The sequence below is a fragment of the Rhinopithecus bieti genome, unplaced genomic scaffold (assembly GCF_001698545.2).
Source record: "Rhinopithecus bieti isolate Rb0 unplaced genomic scaffold, ASM169854v2 scaffold_28295, whole genome shotgun sequence".
Lineage (NCBI taxonomy): Eukaryota > Metazoa > Chordata > Mammalia > Primates > Cercopithecidae > Rhinopithecus > Rhinopithecus bieti.
The window spans coordinates 153,435-168,732 of NW_016812393.1; positions in this window are offsets into that span (position 1 = coordinate 153,435).

A 15,298-nucleotide genomic window follows, 5' to 3' on the forward strand; every position below is an offset into this window, starting at 1 on the left:
CAGGATGGTCTCGATCTCCTGACCTCGTGATCCGCCCGTCTCGGCCTCCCAAAGTGCTGGGATTACAGGCTTGAGCCACCGCGCCCGGCCAATCATGTGTTTTTTGTCTTTAGTTCTGTTTATATGATGAATCACATTATTGATTTGCACATGTTTAACAAACTTTACATCCCAGGAATGATGCCTACTTGATTGTGGTGGATTAGCTTTTTGATGTGCTGCTAGATTCTGTTTGCAAGTATTTTGTTGAAGATTTTTGCATTAATGTTCACCAAGGATATTGGACTGAAGTTTCTTTCTTTTGTGTGTGTGTGTGTGTGTGTGTGTGTGTGTGTGTGTGTGTGTCTACCAGGTTTTGATATCAGGATCATGCTGACCTCATAGAATGAATTGGGACAGAGTCCCTTCTCCTAAATTTTTTGGAATAGTTTCAGTAGGAATGGTACCAGCTCATCTTTGTGCATCTGGTAGAATTTGGCTATGAATCCATCTGCAGGCTATTTATTACTGATTCATTTCAGAGGTTGTTATTGGTTGTTATTGGTCTGTTCATGGAATTAATTTCTTCCTGGTTCAGTCAGTCTTGGGAGCATGTATGTGTCCAGGAATTTACTCATGTCTTCTAAGTTTTCTAGTTTGTGTGCATAGAGGTGTTTGTAGTAGTTTCCAATGGTTGTTTTTTATTTCTGTGGGGTCAGTGGTAACATCCCCTTCATCATTTCTAATTGTTTATTTGGATCTTCTTTCTTTTATTTTTTATTAGTCTAGCTGATGGCCTATCTTATTAATTTTTTAAAAAAACAACTCCTGGATTTGTTGATCTTTTGAATTTTTTTTTTTTTTGTCTTGATTTTCCTCCAGTTCAGCTCTGACTTTCGTTATTTCTTGTCTTCTGCTAAATTTGGGGTTGATTTGTTCTTGCTTCTCTAATCTTTCTGTTGTGATGTGTAGAAGACATAAATGGCATAATCTACATGGCAACTCATAAATAGATGTGGAACTTCACATCTTGGTGATAGCCAAGACATCTTATTCCCAAGAGCATAGAGAAAATTCTTTAAAAAATTGATTGTATATTCGGTTACAAATAAAACATTAGTAAGTTTGGTAAAGTAGAAATATTGCAAGCATGCTGTTTGATCACAATGCCATAAAACTCAAAGTCAAAGGCCCTCCTACATAGAAAGTTTAATTCTTAGAGGAAAGGGGAAATAAAGACTAAAATAAAAGAATTCCTAAAACAAATGTAATGAAAGCATGTACATCAGAATCTCTGACGCATGAAAAGCAGTGATCAAGGAGTTTATAATAAACATTCTTATTTTAAAAATTGAAAAAATTGAAACAAATTCTCAATTCAAGAGACAACAACAATAAAACAGAAACAGAAAGAAAGCACAAGACAAATAATAAAGATAAATGCAGAAATTAATGGGTTACAAAAGAAAAAATAATATACCTAATTAGTAAGTCAAAATAAATATAGTGTTTTATTTTATTAAATAAACACTAGTTATCTTAATTTAGAAAAGAGAGGAAGCACACGTATACAAAATGAGAAATTACAAAATTACAAAATAATTTCAAAAACATAGATGAAATAATGTCACTGAGAAACAAAGTTTAGCAAAATTAACCCAAGTAGAAGTAGATAAATCAATTTACTGAAAGACAAAGAGAAAGATATTAAGGAACTATATTGTAAAAGAAGCACTGACCCCAGGGTGTTCCACAGGGGAATTCTACCAGCCTTCAAAACCGTATTGTCTCAGTGCTCTATAAACTGTTCCAGAGCATTGACAAAGAAGGGGAAAGTTTCAGTGTTTTCATGAATCAAGTACAATATTAAGAATTAAACAAGATTAAGAGATCACATACATAACAACAAAAATTCAGACAAATATAATTTATAAATATCAAAACAAAAATATTAAATAAAGTATTGGCAAACAGAATACCACTTCTTAGGAAAATAACAATAACCAATTGGTATCCACTCCAAAATGCAAGGTAGAGCAAGGTTAGGACATCCATTAACATAATACAGCTTCCTGAAAGACCTAAAGAGAAAAATTATGATTGTTTCTATAGGTGCTGAAAAAGACTTTGACAAAATTTGATACTAACACAGATGAAAATATTCAAGAAAATAGGAATTGATATATCCTTAACCACATCTTACTTCATAAGGAAATGTTAAAGTTATTTACACTTCGATCAGAAACAAGGCAAGAATGTTCATACTAAATTCGACATTCTATTGAATGTGCTGGTAATTGCATTAAATTAAACAAGAGACAGCAAGGAAAAGCACTAGAAATGGCAAACTACAACTTGTAGAAGATATGAGAATCGATCTGGAAAAGTCTGGAGAATCATAAACCAACTCAAACAATAAGAGAATTCAGGAAGTTGGAGGAATATAAACTTTATAACATACAGAAATTAATGGCCTTTCGCTGAGAGTGATGGTGCACGCTGGTAGTCCCAGCTACTCCAGAGGCTGAGGCAGGAGGATCTCTTGACCCCAGGCACTCAAGCCTGCAGTTAGCTATGATCACACAACTGCCCCAGCCTGGGCAACAGAGTGAGACTCCATCTCTTAAAACAAACAAACAAACAAACAAAACAAAATGAAAAAAACAGAAAAACAGAAATTAAAATTAATGACCTTCATATATTAAGTCAATAACAAGCAGGAGAAAAGTCTGGTTTTATAATCACAATTAAAAAGATAAAAATACTTAGGAATAAACTTAAATATACAGAACCTATACAAGGGAAAATTTTAAATTTTCTGAAAGACCGACAAGTAGTTGTGAACAAACAAAATGCATTCCTTTTCTTATATAAAATGACCTAACATCATAAGGTATCATTTCTCCCTAAATGAATTTATAAATTTGATACAATCCTCAAAAAATACCAAAAAGCTTCTTTACCAAGGTAGACATGTTGATACTCAAATTCATGTACAATCAAAAATGCAAGAATAACCAGAAAAACATTGAAAAGAAAAAACTATGAGAGGAGGCTAGCTCTTTGAGAAATTAAAACGTAATTCAAAGTATCTATAATTAAGTAGTATACTATTGGTTTATTGTGTAATAGACAGTAAATTAGAATTAAAAGTCCAGAAACAGAACCACATACATATGGAGTACTATAAAGGTGACATTTCAAATCACTGTTGCAAAGATGTACCTTTTTAATAAAAGGTACTGAGAAAACTGGGTAGTCATTAAGGAAAAGGTAAAACCATATCCACAATTTATATCATGCACAAACTGTATCTATAACTTACATCATACACAAACTATATCCATCACTTAACATCACACACAAGAACTATCTCCAGGTAAGTCAAAGATGAAAGTATGAAAAATGAAACCAGCAGGGCATGGTGGCTTACGCCTGTAATCCCAGCACTTTGGGAGGCCGAGGCGGGTGGATCAACTGAGGTCAGGAGTTCAAGACCAGCTTGGCCAACATGATGAAACCCCGTCTGTACTAAAAATACAAAAAATTAGCTGGGTGGGGTGGCGGGTGCCTGTAATCCCAGCTACTCAAGAGGCTAAGGCAGGAGAATCACTTGAACCCAGGAGGCGGAGGTTGCAGTAAGCAAAGATCGCATCACTTCACTCCAGCCTGGGCAACAAGAGCGAAACTCCATCTCAAAAAAAAAAAAAGGAAGCCACACAAGTACTAGAAGTAACAATAAAGATTTTGTAACCCAGATTAGGGAAAGACTTTCTAACTATGCCTCAAAATCTAACTGTAATAAAAGATAAACTTGACTACCTACAAAAAAAAAAAATTTAAGTCTTTTAAGTTACAAAAAAAATCATAAAAGTCAAATATAACTTAGAAATTGTGAGAAAATAATTATAACACAAGTTATAAATACAAGGATAACATCCTTAATACATAATAAACTCAAACTGCAGGAGGGGAAAGGCCAAAAATCTCATCAGAAATGGGCAAAATATATGACAATTTATTCATTCAAATATTTATGATTTAGACCCTAAAAATATGAAAAGGTGCTCAAATGTATGCCTTGTTAGCAAAATGCAAATTAAAACTACCTTGAGACACCATTTCTCACCTAAGAATTTGGCAAAAATTAAAAAGTATGACAACACATTCAGTTGGGGAGATGGGAAAACAGGACTCTCATAGCTTACTGGTGAGAACAGATAGACACGATTCTTTAGAGGATAATCTGGCAATATCTAACGAAACTACGTAAGTGCTTACTTTTTGACTTAAAGAACTCACCCTAAAGTTCCATCCCCAACAATAAGAAAATACATATGAACAAGATTGTTACTCGCAGCTATGTTGGTAATTACAAAATATTGAAAATAATCTAATGCCCATACCTAGGAGAGCAGTTGAATAAACTATGGTACATCCACACATAGTCTACTGTGCAGCGTATGAAAAGATGGGGAAGATCTTTCTGAACTAGAGAGAGGAAAGCTGAAAGCCAGGTACAAAAGTGCATGTATATCGTGCTTTCTTTTTCAGAGACAGGATCTTGCTCTGTCGCCCCGGCTGGAGTGCAGTGGTGCAATCAAAGCGCCCTGCAACCTTGAATTCTTGGGCTCAAGCAATCCTCCCACTGCAGCCTGAGTAGCTGGGAATACAGGCGCATGCCACCACACCCAGTTATTTTGCTGCTTTTTGTATAAGAAAGAGTATGAATCTGCTCATTTCTATTAATAGAAACAGAAAGAATAAAACATAAATAAATGAAATAAGTTACCTACAGGTGTTGGAAAATGAGGTAGAAAAAATGAAAAGGTTAAAATGGGTTTGAAGGGAAGAGATTTATACTTCTCTGAATGTGCTTTTGTGTACAGTTTTGATTCTTAAAACCATCTTATATCTATCTAGATGTCGAAATGCCAAGATTGTAAAAGACAAAGAATTCCTGAGGAATGTTTCCAGATCATAAGAGATTAAAGATACAAAACTACATTCAATGTGTAAGCCTCTTCCTTTTCTTTTGTAATGAAAGGCATGTGGAACAATTGGCAAAATTTTGAATAAAGTCTGTGAATTAGACAGTAGTACTGTATCAATTATAATCTCCTGATTATGGTATTTATTCTGTGGGGAGGTAAGAGAATGTCCTTATTCATAGGAAATACATATTAGAGTACTCCTCTCTCTGTCTTTCAGCTCTTTCTTGGTCTCTTAACAACACCGCATACAGAAGAGGATAAATTTTAATTCATCTAAATTACTTTAATATATTTATATAAATTATATAAAATTACTTTGATGTATTTATGTGTTAAGATTTTTTATTGTCAAGTTAATCTTAAGGATTTTTAACTCTAGCTATACATTAATTAAAATGAAATTCTAGAATTCTTAATAAAAACTACAGAACAGTCAAAATATGTTGGTGTGTATCAGGCTAAAAGCTGATAGCCTAGAAAATTTGTGCCTGGATTCCAGCAAAATTTGAGGAATTTTAATGAGATAAAAAAATGAGTCAGCCGGGCACGGTGGCTCATGCCTGTAATCCCAGCACTTTGGGAGGTGAAGGCGGGCAGATTACTTGAGCCCAGGAGTTGAAGATCAGCTTGGGCAACAAGGTGAAATGTCATCTTCACAAAAAATACAAAAATTAGCCAGGTGTGGTGGTACATGCCTGTGGTCCCAGCTACTCAGGGGGTTGAGGTAGAAGGATGGCTTGAACCCGGGAGGCAAAGGCTGCAGTAAGCTGAGATCACGCCACTGCACTCCAGCCTGGTGACAGAACGAGACTCTGTCAAAAAAAAATTTTTTTTTGAAAGGTCAATCAAAGTAAGAAGAAAATAATACAGACTGGTGAAGAAAGTTTGGCTGTGCCCAGTCTCTTATGCCTTCTCTTCTACCACAAATCACACCAGCAATAACAACTTGAGAATCTCAAACATTGGAAAAGTCAGAACAAGGGAGAGGTAGGGGACCTCCAAGGTCTCATTTGGCCACTCAAAGCTCCTATGACAGCTTCATGTTCTGCCTACCCATTGTCAAAGTGCACCAGCTCAGCATCCTTAAGCATCATAAATTCTTTAAGCAACGCGATCTCAACGTGGTTAGAGACCACCTCTAATTTCATGTCAAGACGTGCCTCTTTGTGTAAACTTTGGATTTGAAATGGTGAATATAACCAAAATGCTTTTTGCTGTGTGAATCCAGCCTTAAACTGCTATGATGATTCCTGCAACAGCTGTCATTCCATAGACACTTTTCTTTTCCCACCTTCAGGATTACACAGGGCTCCCGTGGAAAAAATGCAAACCTCTGCTGAATAGCTTACTGCAAAGTCAAACTTTGAACTGATTTCATGTTTTAATAAACGTGTCAAAGGGAATTATGTTTTATTAAAATGACTTTCATGACAACCACTGTAGATACTAGCAGTAGATCCTGATGAAACTTTCCCCGTAAGTCTTCCATGACCGACAGCAAAACTTCCCCTACGGGAGAGAGGCTTTGTAAAGTTCTCCTGTGGAAAATGAACAATTCCCTGTCTCTCGTCAACTGTCAGTCTCACAGGACAAGGTTTTATCAAGATATTAATTAATTAATTAATTTATTTATTTATTTATTTTGAGACAGAGTCTTGCTCTGTTGCCCAGGCTGGAGTGCAGTGGTGCAATCTCAGCTCACTGCAACCTTCACCTCCTGAGTTCAAGCAATTCTCCTGCCTCAGCCCCCCAAGTAACTGGGATTACAGGCGTCCACCACCATGCTCAGCTAGTTTTTTGTATTTTTAGTAGAGATGGGGTTTCACTACGTTGGCCAGGCTGGTCTGGAACTCCTGACCTCAGGTGATCCACCAGCCTCGGCCTCCCAAAGTTCTGGGATTATAGGTGTGAGCTGCCATGCCTGGCCTCAAGATATTAATTTCTTATTCTCAACTTAACTCTATGGTGCCAATGTAATTGGAAAACCTTAAATGTCTTTGTTCTTTTTTTTTCTTTTTCTTTTTCTTCTTTTTTTTTTTTTGATACGGAGCCTTGCTCTGTCATCCAGGCTGGAGTGCAGTGGTGTGATCTCTGCACACTGCAAGCTCCACCTCCCAGGTTCACGCCATTCTCCTCCCTCAGCCTCCCGAGTAGCTGGGACTATGGGCTCCCGCCACCACACTTGGCTAATTTTTTGTATATTTAGTAGAGACGGGGTTTCACCGTGTTAGCCAGGATGGTCTCAATCTCCTGACTTCATGATCCACCCACCTCGGCCTCCCAAAGTGCTGGGATTACAGGTGTGAGTCAAAGTGCCCGGCCAAATATCTTTGTTCTTGCTGTATATTTCTTGAGTCCTTCCCATAGCTCAGGCTCTATGCTAGGCTAAATTTTATCCTAATGCCATGGGATTCTTCAATCAAAGTCCCACACAGGCCAAGTTTAGCACTGGCAGAAGATGACAAAGGCAAGGTGATGTAAATCAACCAAGATGTTCAGAATGCCCAAGGCATGGAGAATACTTCATTGACAAGGCAGCATTTTTGCAGGACCTTGAGATAAACACTGAATTTTTTACAGACTTGACCTTCATTACAGTTGCTAAGCTCTACACCTAGCTAGAATTTCTACCTGTGTGATCCCAAGGCAATCCTCACATAGTAACCTATGGCTGGGTCCTCTTGCCTAGAAAGCCTCTGGGTATACAAGATGCCAAAAAGAACATGCCAGGCTTAATATTCCTTTCCCTATGGAGAAAAATGTCTTTGAAAATTATGCCATGATATTTAGAAGGAAACAACAAAATTATTTCTTATATCAATGACTTTTAAAAAAATTAAATTAGTAAAGTTGCCTGTAAGTTCTTTGCTAAACACAATCTATCATAACACAGGAGTTGTTAAAGTTATAATGCCATAACCTCAAACAAAAGAAATAAAGATGATTTAATGAAAATGGACTTTCAAAATTATATAGAAATCTCCTATAAATATTTGAAAAGTCGTTTCATATGAATACATCTTTACAGAAAGCATCCTCAGAAAAGAAGCACAGGATGAGATGAACTAACCTGAAATTAACATAAATTAGACAAGTTGACATTTTACTCCAAACCAAAGTAATGATTTACCTAGTTCTGCATGAAAATGTGTCGAAGTATTCTCTCTCTCTTATTGTACTAAACACGGAATTTTTTTTCTAAACTTTTCCTCCTACTTGACTTTTTCATGTTTATTTGGTTTTGAATAACACTTTGACAACTTGATATTCCCTGCCCTGGTTTTCAGTGTGCTCTTTGTATCGTAGTTTCATTTTTTATTGTCTCCTATTTTTGCCCAAATTGAGCAAAGTTTCTAAGTCCTTTACTCTTACGGAACTGATGATTTACATAAGTGGTAGCCAACAGAGACCAAGTTGGCATGAAACCAAAGGGAGCTTCCATTTTGATGACTACTTTCAAAGAGCCTCAATACACCTTTCTCCATATCCATACCCATTCTAAAGGACTCAGTGCAGCCTAGCTATTACTCATGATTTTTCATCTCAGTGATTCAACTGCTCATCAAATTGACTTTTATAGCGCCTAAAAAGAATGTTTTGTAAAGCTTGAAACTGTCTCAGGAAAATGAAGACCACATGTCTAGAGCTGAGCCACCTAAAGCCTTAGTAGATGCAAATCCTCTGGAATTGTGCCAAATGGCCTCATGCCACTTGCAGAGATGACACTCTGTGGTTTACTGGTTCTACATTTAGAGATGAATTTAGTGATGGAAATGAGGCAGTGAAAAACTTCAGTCAACATATGATATTAATGGTATATAAACAGTAGTTCCAGGAATAGCATGCTTCAAATAGCTAAATAATATGCCCACCTGTTACCAAACAACCAGAACCAGAAGCAGCAAGTTTGTTTCTAATTAAAATACTTCAAGTATGACCAAATAAAACCCACTGGTGTATCTGTGCTGCTCAGATTTGGAAAAGAGAGACCCAGTGGGCATCACAGATATGGCAAGAGGAGAGAACCCTTGAGATAGTGCCTGCCCTTCCACTCCCCAGCCCTCAGGCTTGCTCACATTTTTGGCCACAACTAAAAAGGCTCTGTTTTATATAATTTATAGATGAGCCACCAGATTTATATTTATTGTAATTTATAATGAACCATCAGATTTAATTTTTATAAGATATAGTACCAGAATCAAAGATAACCATGACAACTTCTCTAAAATGTTTTAGAACAACCTACCTGGAAATAAAACTTCAAAATGTCACCCCAATCCCATGTCAGCCAAAGTGCAACACATGTGTGTGAGTGCACGTGTGTGAATGTGTGTGTACAGATGAGGGCATGAACAGTCTAAGAACAGTGAGAAGGTGAGTCTTCTCAAAGGACTGTGAGTTTAATTGTTTAAATTCCAAGTGAACTTCAAAGAAATAGAAATAACAGCTTTGGCTAGAATGCAGATTGACAGGGAAGTGTGGAGCATAATAATGACAGGAAGTCAGCATGTTGTAATATGCTTTGGTTTTCACATGTTCCTTTCTTCATAAACCTGTGAATATGTATGAAGAATAGACTTCATTTTTAATGTAAATTATCGTTCTCATAGATTCAATTCCCAATGTGACTTTTTTAGACCTAAATTGTCTAACAAGACTGCTTAATATTTTAAATACTCACTTCACTCTGTCTTCATTACAGACGAAAACTGCACTGTGGGCCCAAACTACCCTCTTGACTCTGCATATTGACCAAGTTAAGTGAATAATAACACATCTCTTTCCCCTGCCTTTTCAGGTAGTCACACTATGAAGGTCATACAAACAGTTTGTGTGTTGGAAAAGCCAAAATAATACACCATTGAAATGCAAATGCCAGGGAAACTCTGGCAGTTTTCCCTCATTTCTAGACACTAACTACAGGGAAAGTGCATGATACATAAACAGTAGTGCATGATATATAAACGGTAGTGCATGATATATAAACAGTAGTTCCAGGAACAGCGTGATTCAAACAATGTGCTAGTCCATTTCTACCTAGAGGTGTGTGATGAAAAAAAAAGAATAGTGTAATTTGTAATATTTTTGAGAAAGACACACTATATCCTCCAAAACAGCATACTCTGCAGGTTTTACTTAGACATTTTTTTCTGAATGATTTATCATAAAGAATATAACATCTTTTGAGTAAAATAAATAGAAGCAGGTAATTTAAATAACAAATAGAGCAGTAAAATTCTCAATGTTCTCAAGGCAAACCTTTATTCCCTCATTCCCATTTGTGCTGCATTGACTCCAAGTATCCAGGTCAAAGTTGGTACAGTCTCATCCTGCTGTCAAAGCCAACTGGCTGTCAGAAATACATACCATCCTAGTTACTGACTAAAGCTCAAAGCACCATGTTCAGAGACATAGCACTATGAGAGGGGGTGTGCTCCAGGAGAGGCTAGTGCTGCTCAGTGCAGCTGCAATCCTCTTTGTCCATTTGCCAACAGGCATCTTGAGGCTGGGCCAGGATGCTTTGCTGGACTATTCAAGAGCTGTTCCTATCTGGTTTGTTTACCACTTGGGTACAACTCCATATTGGATGGCCGCTGAGTGGTTCTTGGAGACAGAATACTGCTAATGCTTTGTAGTTCAACAACCCTTTTGTATTTAAAAACTGCTTTTAAATTCTCTTTCTGGCATATATCCAGTGTCTGATTTGAGCTCTTGAGGTCTGATCTCAGTTGAAAATAGATTATCTATATAACTCAAGCAAAATGACCTTCTTTATAACATTTTCTGGAAAATGTAGGCAAGAGATTGTTTAAATTTTTCCCCATTAAAAAAAGCCAACCCTGCCTATGTTCCATGTATCTCTCCTTAGTAGATCTCACCTATCTTTGACCTCCCCCAGCTTGGATCCCTGCCCTTCATCTACTCATAAGTTCTCCCATGTAGACACGTTTACTAGAGGGCAAACATGCTTTAAAATAAGTCTTAGTCCATGTTATCAAGTACAAGAAATAAGTATTTTATTCAGGTTTCTGTGAAGTGTGTGTGTTATACATGCTTTAATAGCTCCTTTTATGTCCATTATCCAGGTGCAAAGCTTTGACACTTGAAAGTAATCAGACCATAGTTTGGCTAGAATTGAAGACAACTAAGACCTTTCCTCAAAATACCAAAAACGGATTATTTAGAACACCTTAAGAAATTGTTCCCTTCACTACTATGGCACGGTGCCCATGGCACAGCTAGTGTCCTCCTTCATTATAGGACTTGTTTGTGTGAGCAGTGCCTCCACTGGGAAATTATTAGATTTCTACTGAATCTCCCAATTAAGCAAAACTGATACACTAAAATCCCATCCTGCTGCTATTTTCTAAGATAGGGAAAATATTTTTTCAATAGTATTGTAGTTTCTTACTTGACATGCACAAATGGTACTATTCATGTACCAGCTAATTCCAACAGCTTATACACACACATCCACAGTTCATATTATAATATGAAATATATTAAGGGCACAAGGTATTTTGTATATGCTTCCACATACAAGTAAGACATTTAACATTGCTCAATGTGCAAAGCACATGTGGGGTTATGAGTCTGTTTCCACCCCTCCTTCCTCTTCCATTTTCCCATGTACTTCCTGCCACATACTGTCCACCCTGTGCCCTGCAAGGTAACAGTCCTGTGGTACTGAGCCGAACCTCACATTGTCACTAGAGGAATGTAGCTAGAGGAACATGAGTTTTGAATTTATTAGGAAGTCAATGTATTCTCTTATCTATCACAGAGAAACCTCAGCTCTTTCTAGGTTCTCTAAATTCATTCCTTCAAGCTCGCTCATTGGTTTTCAAGTCTGTTTTGTTTTTAATACATTTACCAATTGCTACTATGTGCAAGCACTACATGCTCTTGGAATCTGTTTATCTTTGCAAATGTCTGGCTCTGTCTTGCCTCACTGGCTAGTTTTCCCTGGTGATGAGATCTCGGTTCTTTATTATAGGGCAAGAGAACAGACAAGGACTGGACCCTGAAAGGCATTTGGCAAGAACGATGACAGAATGCTAAAATGACAATTCAAAACAAATTGAAAACCAAATTCATTTTGTATTAGCAATGCTACTTATTTTATTAAGCAAAAGAACAGAAGGTATTTCCACCACTGTCTTGCTGACCAGGTCTGAGAGAATATTCTATGGCTCATTAGCAGGAAAGAAGAGCAATTTAAGGATACACAACAGAAGCATATTCAGCTCGTGCTGCATGCACACACACAGCTATAGAAGAATAAAGCTTTTTCACACAGTTAGAACATTTAGTAAATGCTTCTGTGCCTCACAGCTGCTGTCCTGGCCTAAAAGAACACAGGATTTAAATGAGGGCACAGTCTGGGAAAAGACCAGCGCCCCTCACTGCTCCCTTTAACAAAAACACATTAAACAACTCAGGGTGTCACAGAGATGATAAAACAGGGAAGGAGGAAGGGGGCTCGGACACAGATGTCACACAGCAGCTCGCCACAGCAGAGGAACAGGAATGACAGCCACAGTGTAACACAGAGGACAAGAGGGGCGGGCTCTGGGAGGTGGACAGTCAGCCGAGCTGCAGGAGGGGTACAGCTAAATTCTGTCTCCTGTGTGCTTTTTAAAGCAAATCAGAGGAGCAGAGTTGTATCTCTGATTCGCATCAAATCAAAAATAGATTGTTGTCTTAGTCATTACAGGCAGCTAAAACAAACTTCCACAGACCAGGTGGCTTAAACAGGAAGTATTTATTTTTCACAGTTCTGGAGGCTGGAAGTCCAAGACCAAAGCACCAGCATGATTGGGTTCTAGTGAGGGCCTCTGCCAGATTGCAGAAGACTTCTCATTGTATCCTCACATGGTAGAAAGAGGGTCAGGGAGTTCTCTGTGGTTTCTTCCATAAGGGCACTCATCCCATCATGAGGTTCCACACTCACAACCTAATCGCCTCCCAAAGGCTTCACTTCCTAACACCATTAAACTGGGGGTTAGGGGTTTAACATATGAATTTGGGGGCAGCATGAACATTCAGTTCATAACAATCACATTAGTTCATTCATTGAAGTAGAATAATGTCTTGGAAAACAGGAAGCATGGAATAAAATAAATGCCTGCAAACCATCACTTCTTGCATTTCTGTAATTCCTTTCTTCTCAAAATTTGAGAGTCCACTGAGTATCTAAAGAAACATTCCATCTTGCACCTGAACAGAATTATTCGATGCTAATATTTTCAATATTAACTAGGATTATTGATTCATATTATTCATTATTTATTCACAAAATTATCATTCTCATGCATTCATCTACTATGCACCAGATGCTAAGCTGCCCGCTTGCAGAAGATAAAAATGTAAAGGGAAAATAAATGATTAGCAAATGAAGGCAGTGCATCATCAGGAAGGCATATGTAACGCTTCATGAAACCTCCAGGAGTAATTCCTTAACCACACTGGGATGGTGTTGGGATGAGGGAGGCCAGGGCAGAGAGGCCTCAAATAGGGGTTGACTTTGAGGCTCCATCTTAAAAGATAAGGAGAACTTAATTGAAGAAAACTCAAGAGAAAGAATTCCTCGGAGACAATGCACTATGGCAGGCTCTGGGAATGAGCGAAGGTGGTACATAGAATTTCACTGGTGTGGGGAAGACGGGTAGGGCTGCGTGACCAGAGGCAGTGACCAGGATGATATGAGCACAGGCTCTGCAGACTCCTAACTCCTTCACTAACTGGTAGTGCAGCTTATATGCCTCAGATTCCTCCTCTACTCATCCAAAAAGCGTAGTAGCACCTGTTAGCAACACATCAGTATCTCCGTTGAACTACAGAGCTTAATAAATGCTAACTTTGCCTAGATGTCCAGTGCCCTCTGTATAAAGGTATTTCTTCTAAACGTCCTTTCTGAACACTGTTGGAAAATTCCAAAAGTTGTTTGTTTGGCTTAGGTTTTGTGTTTAGGGTACATGGAGCCCACTCAAACCAAAGAGGCCAACAAAAGGGAAGTTTGTTGGGAAAAATCAGAAGGCAAGAACAGTCTCAAAAGGAAAGTCTGAATGTGACACTCCCTTGCTTCAAGGCCATCAGTAGCTTCTCAGAGCCTATAAAAATGAGTCTAAGCTATATTTTTTCCATCAAGACCTTGCTAAGATGTGACCTTCCCCATATGTATGTTCAATCCCCTCCCTAACCCTTAAGCAGTCAATCATCCAGTCTTGAACACACCTTCCATAGCTTACATATACCATTGTCACTGGGCATGGAGTGATTTGTTTATAGGCCCATCTTTCCCACTGTTCCCATGCTGCTTAATAGCAACAAGTAGGACACAGCCACTTTGTGCTCTTAGTGACCACCTCAGTGAATGGCTCAGGTAGCTTCTAAGTAGCATTTGCTTATCTGAACCATCCTAAAGATTTTGGGATGCCATAAGGAATAGGGAGAAGTATGATCATATTTATGTAGCAGAGCTAATAATGTAAACCACAAAGAAGAGTATGGACTTAAGGAAAGAGAAAATAGATGTAGAAAGATCAGTTCAAAAGCTTTCAAAATAATCCCCACTGAGAGATGATGAGCACTAGAGTAAGGTGAGGAATGTAGAGAACATGTATTCAGAGCTTTGCACCTGGCAGAATGCTCCATACTTTTCAAATGTGACTTCAGTCTATCCTCACAGTTACTGTATCAGAGGAATGCTATCTTTATCCCCATTTTATTTTATTTATTTATTTATTTATTTTTTGAGACAGGCTCTCACTCTGTCATCCAGGCTGGACTGCAGTGGTGCAATCTCAGCTCACTGCAGCCTCTGTCTCCAGGATCCCTATTTTAGATATGAAACCAAACTATTGGGCAGTAAGACAACTTGTCCAAAGTCACATAGCTAATATGAAGTGGGAAGTGTGTTGGAGAAGAGGTAAAGAATTTAAGAGATATTAGTAGGTTTAAAAACTCAATAAATAAATAAATCTTGGGGACAGACAAGAGGAAAAATCATAGTGTGTAATTTGTATGCTTAAGTAAGATCTTTAAAAAGCCAGGTGATGTAGGAAAGAAGGACCAATTAGGGAGGGGAAGTCTGACTATTATGGTGATAGTACAATAACTTGCACAATAACTGCATGGAATTCAGACATCTACTCAAATAATTTAGAAATGAATACTTTGAAATACATAGTTAATTGTTGTGAAGGTAACTTAAGAAAAGGAAATGTTCATGAAGTGTTTTCAAAATTTAGCTTCACCTTATGTCTGAAGTATAGAAAGCCTGATAGTTTCTCTGCTGTAATGTTCTGCTTTTTCTATTAACG